Consider the following 6,991-nt stretch of genomic DNA (forward strand, 5'->3'; position numbering starts at 1 on the left):
GATCTTCTGTGGATCCCTTCAAAGGACGGTTGTCTGAAAGCCAGTTAAAGACCACTTCACCACTGAACTGGGCAGCCTGTGGTTGAGAAGCTTGAGCACAAAGAGTGACTGGCTCTGCTGACATGGAAACAACCTGGGAGAAACGTGGTGTGGTGTGGGAAGGGCACAGATGCCAATTTTTTTCTTCTCACACAAACAATGTGTAATGAGGGAGAAAAAAGTTCCCTTGCTTTTCTGGTCTCTCTACTCCATGGCTGAAAATTTCAGCACCTCTAAACATTGAGCAAATACATTGTTTTATAAAGAGCCTGGACTTATTTGTGGCTTGATGTTAGCGCAGCAGTTGGCCTAATACCTCTGAGGCAGAGAGCACTGGCATGCTTTCTCTTTACATCTCTACCTGGATTAGGAGGAGTTGCTCAGATGAGGGCAGTTCTAACCATGTCCAAAACAGAGAAATAGGCACCCTTGAAAGCAAAGACAGATGGTAGAGTGGGTCTTCTACCTGGAAATGGTCTGGCAGCTTTTCTAAAAGCAGTATTTCTCTCAAATGCTGTGATTCTAGCAGAGCACATCACAGCTCTAGCAAAGGCATCAAAACCTTCCTGAGATTGTCCTAACCCCTGACAATCATTTGAAGAGATGTCCACGTGGTTTCCCATTATTTTTCCAAAATTTTCACTGTGTTAAATAAGGTTCTGCCTAAAACACTCTAAATACCTAAGAGGAGTGCTCATTGTCAAATCCAAACAGATGAACAAGAGGAATACTACCAGAGAGAAAAGTTTGTATTGTTTAACCAAGGGAGCACTGCTGTAATTAAAAAGATGGTTCCTCTACGTTGAAAGCTACACCTGATCACATCCATCATACCAGTGGCTTTGGAGTGATGAGCCAGACATCCAACAAACATCTCACTTCCATAGCAGAAGAAACACTGAAATATGCAGCACTGAGATTTAGGAGTGATGGAGAATTTGAGCCTTCAGAGGCATGTACTGAGTTAATTTTCCTGTTAAGAAAACTTTATGCCCTACAAACATGAGTATGGGGGAGCCATAGGGATGATTATGTGTCATCTCCTTTCCACATAAGTAGGAATGAGGCGAAAATGGTGTTGCAAGGGTTACTTGCATCACCTAAATCTAGGTCACATCATGAAATTCAAAGAAAACTTCTGAGTTTACCAATTCATTTTTAGCAACTACCACATTTCTGAGTACGCAGGAGTTGATAATATGAGAAATACCAGTATTTCCTTTAGGCTGGTCTTTTCTCACTTCAGCATCAGTACTGTGATGAACTTTTGGATAAAGGTTATATAATGTGAAACGAACACGTAGGAAGGGCTTTGGTCTAGCCCAAACTCGCCTGCCTGTTTGCATGGCTGAAGCAGCATGACACTCCCTGTCACCTTCAGTCCTATTTTATTCTCTGTGAGAAGACAACCAGCGTGTGCTGGTCTTGATGTTGAACCCAAACTACTGACTCCAAACAAAAGCCCACGATGAAAGACAGTCCATCGGTAACCATTGGCCAACATCAACTATAATTACTTTGAGAGGAGGAGCTGGTATTAAACCCATGGTACATTCTTGGTGTTGGTCCTTATTTTAGTGGCTCTTATAGTCTGTTATTTTTTCCTCCCTCTAATGGCCAAGAGGGAGAGGAGATCCTGCCCTGGCAGCGGGAACTTGCTCCAGCAGACTCTTTGGTAACCGGCCCATTCCCATTGTTGATTCAGACTGTCTCATGTTGGGAACAAACCCACATTCGTATACTTTTTCTTTTTCTGTAAGAACTTAAATTACTTTTCATTGAATGTGTCTCCAGCCCATAACGGTCATACAGGCCATCTGCGCTCCCGGGCATTTGGCTCGCAAGAGGAGCAGTGGATGCTGACTGGAGCCTCCTCTGCTGGCCTACTCTGAGTTTTGTCAGTATCATCAATACCTGGCAACACAAGTAGAACTGAAAAAAAGCCTCCTTACCACTAAGGCAGAACTTCTTCCTGGGTCTTATTTTACACAATGCAAGCGCCTTAGATTTGGAAGTGTGAAAATCTCTGGCAAGTCAGGTGTGTCATATTACCTCTCCCTCACTAGATTATAGCCTCAAAACTTGGCATGGAGCAACTAGAAGCCCTTGTGCCTATTCCTGGCCTGTTTCTGGCTGGGATGCTGACAAAAGATGATTGGTCATTCTGGACATTTGGTGAGCAAAGACATTTACACCACCTATTCATTTGTTGTAGATTTTGTCGGAGACATTTGGTATCATCCTTTCAACACAGGCACAAAAATGCCCAAACAAGTTAATAATCTTTATTCATGACAGACCTCACAAAAGGTACAAAAAGAAGGTATGCCACCAATGAGCAATTATTCTCAGGGCTGTGTTATCCTCAGTTACACGTGGGCTGTAGATGCTATATTTGAAATAGATGTAACAGAAGAAGTATTATTTGCATTGTTGCTTTGTATTAGTATTTACTGCACAGTGGCAAATATTAAATACATATGTAGATCATATATTAAAATAGTGACCATCTAGAAAAGGCTTAAAAAGAAACTGTCTCATATAAAACTATTTATGATAATAAATTGTTATTGATGTCAGCATGAAAACATCCACTGATTTAAAAGTGGGAAGCTCATCCCTTTCACTCCAGTGCAATATTAACCAGGATTAATAAAACTGAATGAATTGTAACAAGCAATTTATGTATTTTGGAGGAATTTTTCACATTCAGCAAGTCTCACAGCACAGCTGGGCCAATAGAGTTCTCAATTATCTTTTTTATGCGAGCTGCTTTGTTTCACAATCTCACACATCAGCAAAATTCTGCAAGTGTGCAGATGGCATATACCATAGGACAAGAGTGAAATTGAGGAAATTGGTGCAGATATTTTCAAATAAATCATGGAGCATTTCTACTTGGCTCATATTTTGGGGAAAAAAATGGTTTTTTAAATGTAATTTTAAGCCAAACTGAAAAAAAAAAAATAGCCAGATAACAAAGCATACATAGAATGAAGTGCTACAGGAAGCAGAATGCTGGACTGCAGTCCAACACATTTATGAGAGAAAAATAGTAATCATAATATTACTTTTTATATACACAATAAGACTAATGAGGTTTAAACAAAATTATCTCTTTTTACATCGTGGCATGATAGGTCTGTTAGATTTCAGAGAAAATGCAGATCCACATAAATAGTAATTCAATTATGTATTTACAAGTGACAGGTAAATTTACCTGTAGGTAATAGGTGATAAATTCAACAGCTGCTTTCAGGAAATGTTTACTATTTCCTGAAAGTTTATTATTAAAAATTCTTTGTGCTACCAGAGTATTCTCTAATTTTTTTATTCTCTATTGACAGTGATAGTTTAAAAAAAAAAAAAAAAAGGCAGGGGCTCAGTCCTGGACTTTTGCTGCTCACATGGGTTTATGTTAGCTCTCATGTTTGACCTGCTTGGGGGAGCCCTCTCTGACGAGCCCTGGGCCATGCAGCACATATGCTCAGTTTCATGTGATAAAAACAAAACTTAGTGGGTTGTAACTCGGTAGGATCTTCTGCTTAAGAGGGAAGCTGGCCTAAGCTGCAAGGCTGTCTGCCACTCAGTGCCTCGTAACTCCAGCCCTCTTCCAGTTAGCAGGACAGAAATAACTTAACTATCCATTTCCAGAACTGCAGATGTTTCCCCAGAGCAAAGATCTGGAGCCATGATGAGTGATAAAACATTACACCAGATGGACCTTGTTTTGTTTTAGATGTGTCACTGCATGTGATCCTGCACTGCAGAACAAGACCAAGACATTTAGTGACACTAACATTGCAAAAAGTTACAGGTCGAGAAGGGAACTGGTCAAACTTCTATCTAACACAGAAAACTTTGTATCTGCGAGATTTTACACAGAAAAAGAGTAGTCAATGTGCAAATGGTTGCTAACAAAAGCAGTGTCATTAGTTATTAGTTCCCAGAGGGCAGAATAAGCCCGTAGAGGTTACAATATTTGCTGTACATTGGTTCCCTGGGACACAAGCAGGGTGGAGAGCCCATGCTGGGGTCAGAGCATGCACAGCAGTAAACTGTGGACAAGCAAGGAAGGTCTGCTCCACTCTGCACTCATAGCCAACATCTCTGGTGAACTGATTTTATCTATGATGTCCATGGAAAGTTGTGATTGTGCCATCTGGTGTTCTTTTGTGACACAGTGAGGAAAAAAATTCCAAACACTACATTAACATCCCAATTAACAGTGAAGAGTAGGTTAAAATCCTTCAAATTGGTGGGATATGAAGAGAATTATGTACAAGAGAGTATCTGAAGTTCCCAAAAAGTTACCTGCCATGTGACCATGTTTCAGTGCCTCCAAAATCCATCACCTGTGGTGGAAGGGATAGGGGGAGGAGATCCTATTTGTAAATCTTCCCCTTTTAAGGAGCTGGGGTCCCCAAAGCCACCTATCAGGCATCCTTATTCACATCTGATAATACAGACAGGGACTGAGGGAGTTTGGAACGTACAGTATGAGAAAGCAGCTATTTCATGAAGATATAGCAGTACCTCGGTAGTCAAAGGAGGATTCTGGCATCCTCTACTAAAAGAACAACCAGGGATTTCTTGTGCAGTGAATGAATCAAGATCCAGAAGGCTGGGAAAATGAATCTATCATTTTGTGACTTGCAGCATGGAGGGAGCTGAAAGCAATTGGAGTTCCTGCTTGTCTTCTGTCACAGCCCACCATAAACTGATTGGCATTTGGTGACGTGCAGTCTGCGGAAAAGCAGTGTGGCACAAGAGAGCCGGCAGTAACAGCACATTGCTCAAGCACCAAACATATGGAAGGAAAATATGCCCTCCCTAAACTTCATAAAATGGATTGTGAACAGACAGCACTAAATCAAAGATACCCAAGCCCTCACCTCCACCCCAACACAAGTATTTCCTTGGAAACACAGCTAGAAACCCCAGCATATCTAGACTTAAGGCTAAAAAAAAGCAGAAAAAAAAATATTTAAAGTTGCCAAGAAGTTTTTGAAATCTGATTCAAACAACCTCAAGCTGACACAGGTTTCTCAGCTTTTCATGACTGAGCTTTGCTTTGGAGCTGGTCACAAATGGAGATGTTAGGCAAAGGTATGGGATCTACAGGATCAGACCCCGGTAAGCTAAAAAAAAAAAAATAAACAGTTGGCAAAGTCTGCAGGTTGTGAACCCAAATACAGCAACCATTGGACAAGACACCAATACAGAGTGGGAGAAAGAACAAGAAGTTGCCTGTGTATTTGTGCAAGAGCATGTTCTGGTTTAAGTGTGATTTTTTCCTGATCACCACAGTAAAATGCAACACACACACATCTATATTAAGTTCTGCTGCAGACTAATTTTTTAACAGCAGAATACAAACAGGGTTATTGTCTGGAGCCCTTCAAAGCTGGTACATCAAATCAAAGCGCAGCACAGACTGTTTAGTCTCGAACCTGCTGGTTCCTTATTCCCCAACTACTTCTGTTACTTTCCAGCTCAGTCCTTGCAGCGATGGCTAAAAAATCTTTTTGATAAGCAAAATTCTTGTTCTTTTCCATGCAAAGGCACAGCAAAGCTACCTGACAGTGGGCCAAAAAAGGGGAGAATATACCTAGATCTGACCCAAGGCTGTTGCTACCACCAGGAAAAGGAGCTGTAAGAGTGGGGTGAGCAGAACACACTGGCAGCTGGAAGGAGCCAGAGAAAAGGAAGTGGGATAGACAGAAAAAGAAACAGCCACTGGCTGGAGTGAGTTTGGGAAGGCGGGGGGAGGAGTACCCAGGTGCCAAAATATGCAATCATAACCCCATGTATAAAAATTAACTTAGCAAGAACATGGTAAGAATATACAGATGTTTACACGCACACAAATACCCTGAATCGCAAGTGAACTATTTCCAAGTAAGATTTTTTAAACTTCAATTTTCAGAAAATAATCACCCTCTATCCACAGACCAAAATTACTTTTTGAAGATTATAAAGTAAGAGTCACAGGTACTTTTCTTTGCCGAGAGCACACCCCCTTCTTCTCAAGGTAACTCTCTCCATTAATTGATTAGTCTGCTCTTTTCATTAATTGTGTTCTGATGAAACAATCAAATAAATGAAGCAGACACAAAGAAACAGACACTTCTGGAAAAGACTTGGTTTTAGGGAGGTCAGTGGTAGTGCAGGCAGGTTTTATCATCTTGGAATACGTGCCCAGGTTGCCTCATATGACACCACTGAAGCTTTTCAATCTGTGGCTGCTCTGATATAAAAAGCAAAGCCAAACTGTACCTGGACCCCTACATGAAGCTGCCTGCTTCCTTTCAAATGCGTAAAGGCTAAGAAGGGACCAAGGCCTGAGAGGTAGAATAACGAGATCTCTTAAGTGATTTCTATTTTGTAGAGGGCAGAGTGAAGGGCTTGGCTTCTAATTGTTACTCTGAGAGTAGCCTATAAAGCCCCATGAGGACACTATCACAACCCTCCCACCTAGTTCATCACACAACTGGATGACTTGCAGCCAAAAGAAGCTAAGGAAGAAAAAAACACAAAAACTACCCCAACTCTCAAACCATTTAGGCTTCAAAGTTGTCGCACAAGGGAAATTTAAAGCCTCCTATTGTGAAATGTAGATGTTTACAGCCCTCCTATTGAGAACATGCATGCTAAGCTGAGCCTCAGGAGCCCTCTTAGCTTTTGTGGCTTCGGACGCACAACCAGCCAACAAATCTGTGCTCAGGGGCTCAGCACATGCTACAGCTTCCTGTGACCTTCTCTAGAACACACTCACAGCCCACAGCCACTGTCATTCAGATGACCTTCAATGCTGGTGGCTTCCCTCATTCATATCATGCCATCTGTGGGCATCTGCTAAGGTCAGCTAAGTCTAACTTTACTTTCAAATCACTTGAACCCCCATGTCTAACACCCCAGAAGTTGGCTGAAACCCCCAGATCAGACACAG

This window comes from Chamaea fasciata, unplaced genomic scaffold (assembly GCF_029207755.1).
Source record: "Chamaea fasciata isolate MVZ Bird 193981 ecotype frontalis unplaced genomic scaffold, bChaFas1.0.hap1 SCAF_2, whole genome shotgun sequence".
NCBI classification, from domain to species: domain Eukaryota; kingdom Metazoa; phylum Chordata; class Aves; order Passeriformes; family Sylviidae; genus Chamaea; species Chamaea fasciata.